The sequence below is a fragment of the Oncorhynchus masou genome, unplaced genomic scaffold (assembly GCF_036934945.1).
Source record: "Oncorhynchus masou masou isolate Uvic2021 unplaced genomic scaffold, UVic_Omas_1.1 unplaced_scaffold_971, whole genome shotgun sequence".
NCBI classification, from domain to species: Eukaryota; Metazoa; Chordata; class Actinopteri; order Salmoniformes; family Salmonidae; genus Oncorhynchus; species Oncorhynchus masou.
In genome coordinates this window covers 149,814-166,489 of record NW_027016217.1, presented here as the reverse complement: position 1 = coordinate 166,489, position 16,676 = coordinate 149,814, and the positions used below count along the sequence as shown (strand labels likewise).

At 46.6% G+C, this 16,676-nt stretch overlaps 1 pseudogene; it reads left to right on the top strand.

Annotated features, from left to right (window-relative positions):
- Positions 1 to 420: 420 nt before the first annotated feature.
- LOC135538471 (G-protein coupled receptor family C group 5 member B-like) lies at positions 421 to 6,406 on the top strand (annotated as a pseudogene).
- Positions 6,407 to 16,676: the final 10,270 nt, after the last annotated feature.

Sequence of the window (16,676 nt, the reverse complement as noted above, 5' to 3'; positions counted from 1 at the left end):
TGGAAATATCTAGTTAATGCTCATCATTCTGTGTGTGTCTATATGCATTTGTGTGGGTGTGTGTGCATGCATTGGTGTAGTCAGTGTATGTGTACGTATGTTGAAGCTATCAGTGTGTAATGTTGGTAAGGAGCCTATTGGCTGTGTGTTGACCTCTGGCCATTTACAGGATGGAAGGAGAGAGTCACTGTGCTCCTGTTGTTGTGGATACAGGAAGTGTGGGTGTGGGTGCCTGTGTGCCGTTGGATAACGCTTCCATGTACATACACTGTCACTCACAGAGTGATCACTTGTGTTTCATAAAAAAACACAGCCAGATTTACAGTAGACGATTTACTTGTCACATTTTGTTTCACTTTGCACATTTTGATCCAGAAATGACTGTTTCTCTACCCTCTCTCCTCCCTCCTCCTCTTAGAGATGGCGTTCTTCTCTGTCCTCCTCCTCCTACCCTCTCCGTGGTCCAGCGTGGTTCCTCCCAGGACCCTGATGAGGACTCGTCGGCAGTGCCCCGGGGTGTGGCTGGGGCCTGGTGCGCCCTACACTCTCCTCTGCGACCTGGACTCTGTTTGGGGCGTGGCGGTCGAATCTGCAGCGGCCGGCGGCGCCTGGCTGCCATTTTACTGGGCCTGATCATCCTCTGCCGACTACACCACGTGAGCGAGGCGGAGAAGCGCAGCGGCGTGGGACCCATTCTCCTCCTGCTCCTGGGCATCCTGGGCCTGTTCGGCCTCAGTTTCGCCTACCTCATCGAGCGTGACGAACAGCTGTGTCTTCTGCGCCGTGCCCTCTGGGGCCTGCTCTTTGCCCTGTGCTTCTCCTGCCTGTTGGTGCAGGGTGTGCGGCTCCGGAGGTTGGGCAGCGAACGCCGGAGCCCGGGGGCTGCACTCTGACCGGCCTGGCCCTGGGGCTGAGCGCCGTCCAGGGATCATCGCCGCCGAGTGGCTCCTGCTCACAGTGCTCAGGGAGGGCAGAGCGGCCTGCCAGTACCTGCCTCTGGACTTCTCCTTAGCCTGTAGCTATGTGCTTGCGCTACTGCTAGCCGCGCTGGGGCGGCCTCCTTCGCTCTCTGTGGGAAGACCCGGCAGTGGCGCTGTAACGCGGTCTGGCTCCTCTCCGCCTGTCTGTTGTCCCTCCTCCTCTGGGTTGCCTGGGTGGGCTTCTATCTCTACGGTAACGCCTGGCTGGGGCGGTCCCCGGACTGGGACGATCCAGCATTGGCGATAGCACTGGTGGCACAGGGTTGGCTCCTCCTCCTGTTCCACGCCGTGCCCGAGGCACACTCCTGTCTCTGCTCCCCGCCACAACCCTCCGCCCCTGACTATTTTGACACGTCCCAGGCCCCGTCCCGCATGAGGGAGACCAGCTTCGACGAGGACATCCCCCTCTCACACAGGCAGTTTCCGGAGAACCAGGGCTATGGCTTTGACGAAAACACTGCAGGTAACAAGAGACTTTGACTTTCAAATGTGTATTAAAATTCATGCTTACAAGCTCAGTACAGCGCTACTGAGGTTTTACCTGCATGTTTCTGCGTATGGGGTTGGATGTAGGACATAGTGACATAGTGATATTACCATGCTGGGTTAAAAAGAACTCCATAAGAGCAGTGGTTCTTGTCGTGGTACAAACAGTACCTGTACAGCACGTGTGTTAAAAGTACAGATGAGGCATCTGTTCCTGTGTCGATCTTAATGTAGAATGGATGAATGAATGTGTTTGCAGAAGAGAATAAGAGAATATCGTTGTTCCTCTGCTGTGCCAGGTCTGAGGAGTGCAGGTCATAATAATGGTAACACAGCGCCCAGACCCAGTGCCCTTCCGCAGCAACGTGTACCAGCCCACTGAGATGACCATGATCCTGAATGGGGAGCGGTGAGTTCTCATATTGTACGTTTACACATCCGACCACGCTTCACATCCATTCACAACCTCTATTAAAACTCGGATTATGATCCTGAGCAAGAAAGCAGTGTAGACACTTACACATATATAGAAACATACTCTCACTCACCTGGGCAGTGAGCACACACATTTACACCCACGTTTACACGCTACCATTCACAGGTATACAAACTCAAATGATTATTCTGCGCACGAATGTGTGTGTGTGTGTGTGTGTGTGTGTGTGTGTGTGTGTGTGTGTGTGTGTGTGTGTGTGTGTGTGTGTGTGTGTGTGTGTGTGTGTGTGTGTGTGCGTGCGTGTGTGTGAATGAGGGAGTGGGTTCCCTGGGCTGCAGACTAGAGCCATCTCTCCAGTGTGAGTGATGCAGCTGTGTCCCTGGCCCAGTCACGCCCTTTATAGCCCCAGGATGGTTGAGTGAGTGAGCTCCCTAGCGCATGTGACTAACCTCCAATCACCTCGCTATAAATAAACGTTGCTGACCTGGCAGAGTCTGGAGCCACACGTCCAGAAAATCGCTGAGCCAACTTTCAGCTTACGTTCTGGGAACGTTTTAAAATGGCTCCCTCCCAGTCTCTGCTCTGACACCTGCCACTACATTAGAGGCAGAATCTGGAACGAGAAAACAGCCAGAAATCACTGAGCCACCGCCCAGCTAAAGCTCTGGGAATGTTTACCTGTGAACCAAATGGTCTCCCTCCTAGTATTATGCACATAGACCTGCCACCTACATCAGAGTGGTATTAATGTACTTTAGTAGGTAGTAGGGAAAGGAGGGTAGTTCTGGAAATGATGCTCTCTCCTGCATAAAGAGCAGGATTAGCTGTTGAGACTGAATCGAGATAAAAAAAAGGGAGAGAGGAGGAAGAGAAAGGGGAAGAGAGAGGAGGAAGAGAGAGGGGAAGAGAGAGGAGGAAGAGAGGGGAAGACAGAGGAGGAAGAGAGAGGAGGAAGAGAGAGGGGAAGACAGAGGAGGAAGAGAGAGGGGAAGAGAGAGGAGGAAGGGGAAGAGAGGGGAAGAGAGAGGAGGAGGAAGAGAGAGGGGAAGAGAGAGGAGGAAGAGAGAGGGAAGAGAGAGGGGAAGAGAGAGGGGAAGGAGAGAGGAAGAGAGGGGGAGAGAGAAGGGAAGAGAGAAGGGGAAGAGAGAGGGAAGAAGAGGGGGAAGAGGAGGAAGAGAGAAGGGAAGAGAGGGGAAGAGGAAGAAGAGAGAGGGGAAGAGAGAAGGGAAGAGGGGAGAGGAGGAAGAGAGAGGGGAAGAGAGAAGGGGAAGAGAGAGGAGGAAGAGAGAGGAAGAGAGAAGGGGAGGAGAGAGGAGGAAGAGGGGAGAGAGGGGAAGAGGGAGGAGGAAGAGAGAGGAGGAGGAGGAGGAAGAGAGAGGGAAGAGAGAGGAGGAAGAGAGAGGGGAAGAAGAGGGAGAGAGGAGGAGGAGGAGAGGGGAAGAGAGAGGGAAGAGAGAGGGGAAGAGAAGAGAGGGGGAAGAGAGAGGGAGGAGGAAGAGGAAGAGAGAGGGGAAGAGAAAGGAGGAAGAGAGAAGGAGAAGGGGAGGGGGAAGAGAGAGGGGGAGGAAGAGAGAGAGAGGAAGAGAGAGGAGGAGGAGAGGGGAAGAGAGAGGAAGAGAAGGGAAGAGGGAGGGGAAGAGAGAGAGGAAGAGAGAAGGGGAAGAGAGGAGGAAGTGAAAGAGGAAAGAAGGGGGTTTTGAAGATGTGATACAGGCAACATTCAAAATGTAACCTCTTATCAGGAACGTGTGGTGTGGTGTGGTGTGTGTGTTTACATAGGTGTCTCAACTTCAAACACTGTATATTACCAAACTGACGTCCCATTTCTTTCTCTCTCTCCTCCCTTTCACAGGTCCCCTCCGCACCTCCGACCTATACGGGGAGGCAGCTGTGGTGAAGGACAGAAATGAAGAAGAAGAAGAAGGAAGAATGGGGTGATGAAGAAGGGACAGAGGAATAACCCAGAGAGGATAACTATAACATGGACCCCCCCCCAGATCTCTATGTGCGTATGGGGACAGACAGTTAAACAGATGACTTACTGAGGGCTTACACACACCACCCACCCTGTGTTATTCATATACACCAACCAACCACTGAATGAGTGTGACTGAGGGGGAGAGCAGGTCTGGAGGACAGATCAAAACATTACGGCTAGTTTTGAAGTTAAATCACTGGAGGAGATATTCAACTTAAAAACAACCCTATTTTGGTTGCAAATGCTGTGGAGACCATTTTCATCTGGGAGATGTGAGGTTTGAAATGTTGACTGTCAGGTTTCTTTGTATGAGTCAAGTTTACTCCCACGAGACTACTAAGCCACTGTATAACTTCTGAAAAAACTGTGAAACCTCTCTCCCTTTTGAGATATTTGCTCTGTTTTTGTTGTTTATTTTGGGAGAAACTCTTCTAAAGCAGAATGTTTTGCTCTGTTCTCCATCCTCCTGTAGGTACAGTACCTTACAGCCCTGTACCTCACCACAGCCCATCACACAATAGAATAACACACGGACAAGTATGGCTTAAACTCCAACCTCTCTAGCCAGTGTGTGCCTACAGGTAACTGCCAAAATAAAGGAAACACCAACATAAAGTGTCTTAATAGGGTGTTGGGCCACCATGAGAACAGCTTCAATGCACCTTGACATAGATTCTACAAGTGTCTGGAACTCTGTTGGAGGCAGGCGACACCCTTCTTCCATGAGAAATTTCAACATTTGTTGTTTTGTTGATGGTGGTGGAAACACTGTCTCAGGCATCACTCCAGAATGTCCCACAAGTGTTCAACTGGGTTGAGATCTGGTGACTGAGACAGACGTGGCATATGGTTTACATCGTCATCATGCTCATCAAACCATTCAGTGACCACTCGTGCCCTGTGGATGGGGGAATTATCATCCTAAGGGGGGATAGTTATGGTAGCCAGAATAATTGCCTGCTCAGCATTTTTATACCTGACTCAAAGAATGATGGGATGTTAATTGCTTAATTAACTCAGGAACCACACCCGTGTAGAAGCACCTGCTTTCAATATCTAATTTTAGGGATGGGCATTTGAAATAATTTCACTATTTGAATAATATCATGATTTTTGTGGAGGATCTGGATAGTCGAGTTGTTTAAACTTGGGAATTAGATTGCTGTACAGCCTGTGCTACTTGCATCCCGCTTGCTTGTGTGTGTGATTGGCAGGTACCAGTGAGTTTTACGAGAGAGAGAGAAAGACTAATTAAACAAATTTGTAGATTCCATAGGTTATTCATCATCCCATCTGGTAGTGCCTGTCTTGTGTGCATCAAATCAATCTAAAGAAGCTAGCTATGTTAGCCAGCTATATTAGCCAGCTAGCTAGCTACCTAAGCTAAAAGTACTTAAGGTTATTTTGCTGTGCTTCTCGTCCTTGTCTACAACAACTCCATTCAGATTAAACAACAGCTTACCTGATGGTTTCTGGTAGTTGTAGCCTACTCCTTCTCATTTAACTAACATAATTCTGTCATTTTAATTCCATTTTGCATTGATTAGAGATCTCCCACATTGCTTACTACACATGGAGCCACTGAGTGTAGACGGTGCCACTTTGATTGGCCGACAATACACACGTGAAACCCGTGTAGGCTACTATGGTATGTACTTTATGTCATAAAAACTACATTCAAAAGTTAATTCAATAAAACTAAGAATTTCAAATGTCATGGCATATCCTTGTGTATAGCATTGTCTCATAAATAATTACATTTAGACAAAGCCTTTTCATTGTTAAAATAGACTAAAAATGAATACTCTCACAAGTATTCAAATACTAACGTCCATTTGGATATTTGAATATCCGAATAACCGTGCCCATCCCTACCTCATTTACTCAAGTGTTTCCATTATTTTGTCAGTTACCTGTGTATATATGTGTGTGTGTACCTCATCTATATTGGCTCTACTCCAAGACTCTGGACCCCAAAAAACAAAATACCCCCCCCCCACCCTCCCTCTGAGTAACCTGGACTGACTTTTACTGAGTAACCTGGAATCACTACTACTGAGTAACCTGGACTCACCTCTACTGAGTAACCTGGACTCACCTCTACTGAGTAACCTGGACTCACCTTTACTGAGTAACCTGGACTCACCTCTACTGAGTAACCTGGACTCACCTCTACTGAGTAACCTGGACTCACCTCTACTGAGTAACCTGGACTCACCTCTACTGAGTAACCTGGACTCACCTCTACTGAGTAACCTGGACTCACCTCTACTGGGTAACCTGGACTCACCTCTACTGAGTAACCTGGACTCACTTTTACTGAGTAACCTGGACTCACCTCTACTGAGTAACCTGGACTCACCTCTACTGAGTAACCTGGACTCACCTCTACTGAGTAACCTGGACTCACCTCTACTGGGTAACCTGGAATCACCTCTACTGAGTAACCTGGACTCACCTTTACTGAGTAACCTGGACTCACCTCTACTCATCTCGTCTTTCCACTTGTCTAACCCCAAACTGTGAACCCACCCCGGCTGCGGTCCAACTAACCATAACGACAATATGACTGCAAACTACTATACACCTATCCAGCTCACCTAGCACCTGGCGGACAGAGCTAAGCTCCTACTGGACAAACAGTAGGAACCGGGGGAATCCGGGGATGTTGATTGGATGGACAGGATGTCAGTCAGTGAGGAGGGGATCTTGATTGGACAGACAGGGTGTCAGACAGGGACTGTGTATGTAGGTCAGACAGGCTGTGTTTTCCCACCATGTTCTCCTGTGACCACAGAGACTTTCTGAACCAGCAGGACTGAACCAACTGTCCTTTTATATCAGAGAGAAATGGGTCGGCGGGGAGGAGATGGACTTCCCTTTTACTGTTTTGTTTTTTCAAATGTGTGTGTGTGTGTGTGTGTGCATAGAGATAAAAAACATGTTCTATCTGTTTGTGTGTGTGTGCGCACGCTTGTGCGTGTGTGTGTTATTGATTTGATCAGTGTTGGGAGGATATACAACAACTGTGCAATACACAGCTCCAGTCCTGTTCCAGTCCTGGCTGTGCCTCTCCCATTTCCTCCAGACTGGTTTCCAGTGAGCCTGAGAAAAGGATCCAGAGTTCCAGACGTCTTGGTCGGCTCCAGATACACAACCCCATACTGTCAGCCTATATATAGACAAGCCCTGACTGGGGTCTGGAACTGCCTGTCCTGGTCCCTGTGAATGATCAGATATAGTATACTGTGAGATCAGCTATAAGCCTGTGGGGAGGACTGGAGGAGAAAAGGGGGATGGGTAGCTAGAGAGAGGAAGGGAGGAGCCAGTCCAGAGGGGTTACAATGGACGATGTGACGGCTACATCGCTTTGACTTCCCCCCAATCAGCAAACGTATCTGTGTGACAAAATGGCTCTTTCCCCAGTGTGTGTGTGTGTCTGTCTGTGGGGAAGGCAGCACTGCTCTGTGCTGTCCTCCTTATCTGAGAAGCCTCTCTCCCTCCTCTCGTCCGTCTGTGCTGGTAACTACTGTTTTCTGTGCCAAGAAAGACTCTTGTGTTACAGCAAGGTCTCTGTTTTCAGTCTCCCGCTCCCACATACTTACCAGCTCTCCCCTTACGAGAGAGACACGCTGTGTACTGTATATAGTAGTGCTGTATAGCTTGTTTTGGTTAGATTTCTTTTTGACTGTAGAAGATGATTTTTTTTAGACACCAGCCTAATAGATTATATAAACCACTGGGCATCTGACTAGTGGAATAATGATTAGATTTTAATTTATCGGATTTGTGACTGGATTGATTTTATTGTTATTTCATTTTTTATTTTTCTCTTGCTGGTGTCTTTCTTTGTTCTTTTTAACTAGTATTTTAAAACATATTTCAAGATGCTAGCCATGTTTTAAATTTCATTTGATTTGATTATTAACGTTGAAAAACACAACGGTCTGTCTGTGAGGCATCTAGCTAACTTTGGGTGTGGTTTTTCCTACTTGCGACAACTTTGGAAATCTCCTATACAGTATCCTCTGTCAAAACATGTTTCACTGTCTGCTGTAACAGTTTTATTATATGGGGAAACGTAATACATTTTTCAGAGATATGACATTCGTTGCATAATGCTAATCAGAAATACTTGTTGTTTTGCACTTCATAGATAATGACTACTGTGTCTGTGATATAATAGAGTGATGCAGAGAGTAGAGCAGTGATGGTAGAATTACCTCTGATCTATGACCTATGACCCGAAGGGTCTTTTGGTGTAATCCTGGGTCATTGGGCTGCAGGATGTCTCTTCACTGGGGGGTGGGTAGCAGTGGAGGCTGGTTGGAGGAGCTATAGGAGGACAGGCTCATTGTAATGTCTGGAATGGAATTAATGGAACATAGTCATACATTTCCATATGTTTGATACCATTCCATATATTGCATTCCAGCCATTACAATGAGCTTGTCCTCCTATAGCTCCTCCCACCAGCCTCCACTGGTGGGTAGGTAGGCAGGCGCTACATGTTGGCCTAACCATAGAAATATAATTACTAGATTGGTTATTCTGTATATGGCCCTAACCCACAGCGCTGCATGCCAACGCAGGCTTTGTTCGGGCCTCTCCGGGGCAGACCCAGGCCCGTTCTGACTGCACTGTGCCAGGTTCCAGTGGGACAGGCTACAGGCCTCAGAGTGCTGGCATAGGATCAGTTCTGCCTTTTAGATAATACTGAATAAGATTATATGGACAGGAGAGACCTGATCCTAGATCAGCACTCCTACCCTAAGATGCTTTGTGAATACGGGTCCTGTCCTCAGGGCTGTGGGTGGACAACAAGCAAGGAACAACTGTGGAGATTCACCCTCCCAGAACCGAAGAGGGGCGGGTTTCAATTCTTCAATCTTGTGATGTTTTCACTCAATGTGGAGTACAAAAAAAAGTAAAAAATTACTGTTACTTAGTAGATTTTTGCACTCGTCGATGACTACCTATCTGTGCATGCTCATCACCATTTATATACATGTAAGTACCTTTCTCTCAGACGTACTGTTAAATACTAATTATATTTATGTGAAGGTCATGTGACAAAAATCATATTTTTTAGCGTATATCAGATGACAGTTTTATGTCTGTGCTTTCTTGAACACGAGAGAGAGATAAGGACGGTTGTATAAGAGACACGGCAGAGAACTGTAGGGGGTGTCAGGGGATAGGGTCCAAAACAGGCCAAAGGGCCCACAAATAACCTGTTGGAGTTGCTTGTGACATCATCAGATTACCCAAATACTGTACCCCCTACCAGTTTGGAAGGAAATCTCTATGAAATTACTAAAGATCTAGATCTTCATGTATGTGTTTATAAAGATGCTATGAACAAATTAGGGTGAGATTTTACACATACTACTGTTCTGTCAAGTTCGTTTCCCCCCCTGGGCAGCCCCATTTGTAAACACCCTCGTGTCTGGGTTTGACATGTCCTTGACTTGTCTACTCCTGAATTGGCTTGCCTTCACACTGTTCCATTCGGGGCATCCGACGGGGGTGGTATTGGTTTTCACAGCTGTGACTGTGCAGTGACGCAGCATGCCTATGTATAGAACTATGTCTCCCCTGATTAGAAGAACAAACAGTTAACTCTCAGATTCTGTAACCGATTCAGGCAAACGTTCAATAAAGTGTCATGTTTGTAGTTAACGCCTTTCGATGGATCATGTTTTTATTTCTAAACAAGAACAGGCCCACTGGAACTCTGTCCCAAGTTGTCCCAAATGGCACCCTATTCCCTACATAGAGGTCTGGTCAAAAGTAGTGCACTATATATAGAATAGGGTGCTGGTGCCATTTGGGACACAACCGTGGTGATTTACGACCACTATAGAGTCCATAGTGAATTACTGGGACCCTAAAGTGACAGGTATCAAGACTGATTCGTTCATTGCTCCTTACTCTCTGTTCCAGACATTGAACATGGAAGGGTTAAAGCTGTTCAGTTGGTTTGTCAAGACGTCACTGGGAGGGGACATTGACAGATATATAGGCCAAATTGAAATACAGATCTTCAGAGTAGTGCAGTAGTACCCTCCACCCTTCACATCCCCAGTATAGAAGGACTAATATCCATAAAAGTTGAGGCCCTGATTAGAAGAAAAAAGTTTGTGACCGATCCCCAAGATGTCATAGCCTGGTCTGTATATGCCCGCCTTCTCCCCCCCAGACTACTCCCCAGCCAGAGTTACCTTCCCCCAGACTACTCCCAGCCAGAGTGACTCAGCCAGAGTTAGACCTGCCAGAGTTACCTTCTCCCAGTACTATGACTACTCCCCAGCCAGAGTTACCTTCCCCCAGACTACTCCCCAGCCAGAGTTACCTTCTCCCCCAGCCAGAGTTACAGACTACTCCCCAGCCAGAGTTACCTTCTCCCCAGACTACTCCCCAGCCAGAGTTACCTTCTCCCCAGACTACTCCCCAGCCAGAGTTACCTTCTCCCCAGACTACTCCCCAGCCAGAGTTACCTTCTCCCCAGACTACTCCCCAGCCAGAGTTACCTTCTCCCCAGACTACTCCCCAGCCAGAGTTACCTTCTCCCCAGACTACTCCCCAGCCAGAGTTACCTTCTCCCAGACTACTCCCCAGCCAGAGTTACCTTCTCCCCAGACTACTCCCCAGCCAGAGTTACCTTCTCCCCAGACTACTCCCAGCCAGAGTTACCTTCTCCCCAGACTACTCCCCAGCCAGAGTTACCTTCTCCCCAGACTACTCCCCAGCCAGAGTTACCTTCCCCCAGACTACTCCCCAGCCAGAGTTACCTTCTCCCCAGACTACTCCCAGCCAGAGTTACCTTCTCCCCAGACTACTCCCCAGCCAGAGTTACCTTCTCCCCAGACTACTCCCCAGCCAGAGTTACCTTCTCCCCAGACTACTCCCCAGCCAGAGTTACCTTCTCCCCAGACTACTCCCCAGCCAGAGTTACCTTCTCCCCAGACTACTCCCCAGCCAGAGTTACCTTCTCCCCAGACTACTCCCCAGCCAGAGTTACCTTCTCCCCAGACTACTACCCCAGCCAGAGTTACCTTCTCCCCAGACTACTCCCCAGCCAGAGTTACCTTCTCCCCAGACTACTCCCCAGCCAGAGTTACCTTCTCCCCAGACTACTCCCCAGCCAGAGTTACCTTCTCCCCAGACTACTCCCCAGCCAGAGTTACCTTCTCCCCAGACTACTCCCCAGCCAGAGTTACCTTCTCCCCAGACTACTCCCCAGCCAGAGTTACCTTCTCCCCAGACTACTCCTCAGCCAGAGTTACCTTCACCCCAGACTACTCCTCAACTAGATGTGCCTTCTCCCAGATTACTCCTCAGCCAGTCAGAGTTGACAAAAGCACATACAGATGTGAGGCCAGGCTAAAGCTTTCATGCCAGTGCATGCAGTAACATTGAAACTAGTAGAGCAGTCCTGCTACCTGCTGGGCTAATGCTACCTACCCACTGCTATGTGATCCAGTTTCACCATGCAACAGAACTCACTGTTTCCAGCCAGCCAGCCAAGCTCTACTGTGGAGTGCTGGTTGCTCAGGCCTATCAAATGTCCTCGAAATGAAATGAGCTGTTTTATCGCCTCACCCTAACCCAGTGGCAGCTGTGCCCCGGGCATCCAATTACCTACTGACTGAGATACATCTCTCTCCCTTCCCTGGCCTGGGCCTTCTGGGGCTGCTGCGTCATGATTGGCCCAGCAGGTGTCCATCACAGGGCCAACATGCTGTTCTGCTCTGTGATTTGGTCCAATTGAAAACTGTGAGGTCTTCATGAGCAGGGTCTCTGCAGGTAAGTCCCTCAGACATATATCAGTGGATATAATGCCAACACACTGAATTGCACTCTCAAAACCAATGGAATGTCAATGGTCTCTAAAAGGTCCATGAGGGAGTAAAGTACAGCACACTCTATCTTGTCATTTTCAGTGTTTTATTGCTGTCCTGTTTATCCGCTTGCTCTCAGTCACTGAGAGATCACTCTTCTCAGATCTCACTTTCGCTTCCTCTTTCCATCAACAGGGTCATTCAGCTTCCTGACTTGCAGGACACAAGGCTAAGTTGGAAAAAGAATGTGCTATTCTGTTCATCTGCTCTTATCCTTTTCTCTGCCCTAAATTCCTGTTCTGAGTGGGAACATTTGTCTGTTTCATGAAGCATTATTATCACCTTGTTCGTGGAAAAAGGAAGTGACAAATACAGGAAATATATGTACCTTTCTATGCGCTGTGGAGGAGAGGTGATTAGAAGCAAAGCCATTGTGCTAGTGACCACCAGAGTGTCTAGTCATCTTTACAGTACGTATCGATACGGGTTCTAATATTAGTGTGTAACCTATGATCTTCATCAGTAGTGTGTCAGTAATAGTGTGTAACCTATGCTCTTCATCAGTAGTGTGTCAGTAATAGTGTGTAACCCATGCTCTTCATCAGTAGTGTGTCAGTAATAGTGTGTAACCTATGCTCTTCATCAGTAGTGTGTCAGCAATAGTGTGTAACCCATGCTCTTCATCAGTAGTGTGTCAGTAATAGTGTGTAACCTATGCTCTTCATCAGTAGTGTGTAATAGTGTGTAACATGTAAGTAGTGTGTAATAGTGTGTAACCTATGCTCTTCATCAGTAGTGTGTCAGTAATAGTGTGTAACCTATGCTCTTCATCAGTAGTGTGTCAGTAATAGTGTGTAACCTATGCTCTTCATCAGTAGTGTGTCAGTAATAGTGTGTAACCTATGCTCTTCATCAGTAGTGTGTCAGTAATAGTGTGTAACCTATGCTCTTCATCAGTAGTGTGTCAGTAATAGTGTGTAACCTATGCTCTTCATCAGTAGTGTGTCAGTAATAGTGTGTAACCTATGCTCTTCATCAGTAGTGTGTCAGTAATAGTGTGTAACCTATGCTCTTCATCAGTAGTGTGTCAGTAATAGTGTGTAACCCATGCTCTTCATCAGTAGTGTGTCAGTAATAGTGTGTAACCTATGCTCTTCATCAGTAGTGTGTCAGTAATAGTGTGTAAAATCAGTGGTGATGTTGATGGTGATAACATTGATGATGTACATGTCATGCTCTGCAGTAGCACCCTATTCCCTGTAAGGTGTATTACTTTTGACCAGTTGGCGTAGTCGGCAAGGTCCCTAGCCACACAAACAATATGGAAGGACAGGTAGTTGGTCAAGTAGTGCACTATATAGGGCAGGCCCAATCCTGGAACACAAAACATTTCTGCTTTTAGTTTCTACCTGGTAGTTTGTTGCACACACCTGGTGTCCCAGGTCTGAATTAGTCCCTGTTTAGACAGAGGGAATGAAAACCAGAAGTACAGTGCCTTGCAAAAGTATTCATCCCCCTTGGCGTTTTTCCTATTTTGTTGCATTACAACCTGTAATTTGAATGTATTTGTATTTCATGTAATGGACATACACAAAATAGTCCAAATTGGTGAAGTGAAAAAAAAAAAAACATTGTTTAAAAAAAAAATAAAACGGAAAAGTGGTGCGTGCATATATATCCACCCCCTTCGCTATGAAGCCCCTAAATATGATCTGGTGCAACCAATTACCTTCAGAAGTCACATATTTAGGTAAATATAGTCCACCTGTGTGCTATCTAAGTGTCACATGATCTGTCACATGATCTCAGTATATGCTCTGTTCTGAAAGGTCCCAGAGTCTGCAACACCCCTAAGCAAGGGGCACCACCAAGCAAGAGACACCATGAAGACCAAGGAGCTCTCCAAAACAGGCCAGGGACAAAGTTGTGGAGATGTACAGATCAGGGTTGGGTTATAAAAACTATCCAAAACTTTGACATGGGAAGTGAAACATCCCATGGATCCCTTATATAAAAAAAAAAAGAAAGAATATGGCACCATAACAAACCTGCCAAGAGAGGTCCGCCCACCAAAACTCACGGACCAGGCAAGGAGGGCATTAATCAGAGAGGCAACAAAGAGACCAAAGATAACCCTAAAGGAGCTGCAGATTGGAGTATCTGTCCATAGGACTACTTTAAGCCTGCACTCCACAGAGCTGGGCTTTATGGAAGAGTGTCCAGAAAAAAAGCCATTGCTTAAAGAAGAAAATAAGCAAACCCGTTTGGTGTTCGCCAAAAGGCATGTGGGAGACTCTCCAAACATATGGAAGAAGATACTCTGGTCAGGTGAGACTAAAATGTAGCTTTTTGGCCATCAAGGAAAACGCTGGCCATCAAGGAAAACGGTGTTGGTGCAAACCCAACACCTCTCATCACACCGAGTACACCATCCAGTGAAGCACGGTGGTGGCAGCATCATGCTGTGGGGATGTTAGTCATTGGCAGGGAAACTGGTCAGAATTGAAGGAATGATGGATGGCGCCAAATAGAAAGTATTTCTTGAGGGAAACCTGTTTGGCCTTCCAGAGATTTGAAATTGGGACAGAGGTTCACCTTCCAGCAGGACAATGACCCTAAGCATACTGCTAAAGAAACACTCGAGTGGTTTAAGGGGAAACATTTAAATGTCTTAGAATGGCCTAGTCAAAGCCCAGACCTCAATCCAATTGAGAATCTGTGGTATGACTTAAAGATTGCAGCAGCGGAACCCATCCAACTTGAAAAATGCCAGTGACTAGATGTGCCAAGCTTATAAGAGACATAACCCAAGAGGCTTGCAGCTGTAATTGCTGCAAAAGGCGGGTCAACAAAGTATTGACTTTGGGGGGCGGTGAATAGTTATGCACGCTCAAGTTTTTTTGTATTTTCTTGTTTGATTCAGAATAAAAACACATTTTCCATCTTCAAATTGGTAGGCATGTTGTGTAAATCAAATGATACAACCCCCCCCAACAAAATATATTTCAATTCCAGGTTGTAAGGCAACAAAATAGGAAAAATGCCAAGGGGGTGAATACTTTTGCAAGTCACTGTATTTCAGCCCTCCAGGACCAGGATTGGGAATAGGGTGCCATTTGGGACACACATTGCCTCTATGGCCTTTCAGTGGCTACCTAAGGATGGGGAAAAGGTATCCATAGCGGTGGCTAAAACAGTGACGGCAGCATCAGCAGCATCGGGCAGGGTCAGTGAGTCAGTTAGTGTCCTCTCCTCCCTGGTCAGGTCCTCTACTCCCTGCAGGCTGGGGGTCAGCGACTCGCTGCTCTCAGGACTCATCTGGGAGGTGGGGGTGTGGAACACGGTGCTCTGGGGGGTGGGGGAGACCACCTGGATGGACACGTCGGAGTTGGAGTACCCACCGCCGAGCTGAGGGGTCTGAGGGGTGGTGGAGTCCCCCCCTGAGGTCATTGAGGGCCGAGCTCACTATGGAAGAATAAAACAAAATAAACCAAACATACAGTTTATCCACAAACACACACGATTCAGAGGTTTGTAGACTAGCTCATGGTGACAGCTGCCAGGCCTGTTCTATTGTTAGCCTCAGTAATAGACAATAGACGTGACATCATAGATGCAAAGCTTTCTTGAATAGAATTGAGTTCTTTATATTTGACCAGTTACAATACTCAAACAAAGAGAGAGAGAGAAATGAATGTGTTGTAGACGTCACAGACACAATGTTGTGTATGATGGTTTGCTATGTTTACACTGGTTAATGATGGTGTTTGGGTTAAATTTCAATTCAATCAAGTAAACAGGAAGCAAATGAAAATTTTACCCCAAAAAGTATTGAAAAATGTTTTATTTCGAATTGGAATATCAGTTTACATCCTGAATTTAAATGGAATTGACCCCAAACCTGTTGTGGAGTTATCGAGCTATGGGATTAGCTAGCTTTGTTATTTGTCGTGTTCACTGAACCATCATCAGAGATACATTCCTCACATGGTACACGAGGTCAAGGACACGAGGAGATAGATAAATGTGGTGCTGAGCTCTGCACCTGTCAGCTGACACTTGACCACCAATCCTGACCTGACCTGTGGTGGCCATGTCTGAGAACCCTGTCGAGACCGCCTCAGTATGAAGGTTTTTCCTGCTTGTTTCCAGTGCTTATGTTTCAGAATGTCTTTAAGTCCATTTCCAGTGATAATGTTTCAATCCAAGTCATTTCCAGTGCTTATGTTTCAGAATGTCTTTAAGTCCATTTCCAGTGATAATGTTTCAATTCATTTCCAGCTGCTTATGTTTCAGAATGTCTTTAAGTCCATTTCCAGTGATAATGTTTCAATTATGTTTATGTTTCAGAATTTAAGTCCATTTCCAGCAGTCCATTTCCAGTGCTTATGTTTCAAATGTCTTTAAGTCCATTTCCAGTGATAATGTTTCAATCCAAGTCATTTCCAGTGCTTATGTTTCAGAATGTCTTTAAGTCCATTTCCAGTGCTTGTGTTTCAGAATGTCCAAGTCCATTTCCAGATGATAAGCCTGTGCATTAGTGTTTGTGTAAGAATGTCTTTAAGTCCATTTCCAGTGCTTATGTTTCAGAATGTCTTTAAGTCCATTTCCAGTGATAATGTTTCAATCCAAGTCATTTCTTATGTTTCAGACGGTGACGTTTTAAAGTAGTTTCCATAACCACCATAACCATTTTTTGTAAGTGTTTGTGTGGAACGAACAGCTGACTGGTTGGGCATTTCCGTCGTAACATGGACTCTTTACAACGTGATGAAACTTTGGTATGGTCCTGGGTCAGAAACAGCAAGTGTGTTGGTAGAATGGGTATGTCCCCCTACTGGGTCAGCAGCAGCCCATGCAGTCAGGATCGGATGTATGGTAGGGTCAATGTGCTATTCAAATGATTAGAACGTGAATGGGTATTTGGCTGACTAATAACCCTCATCCAAAAA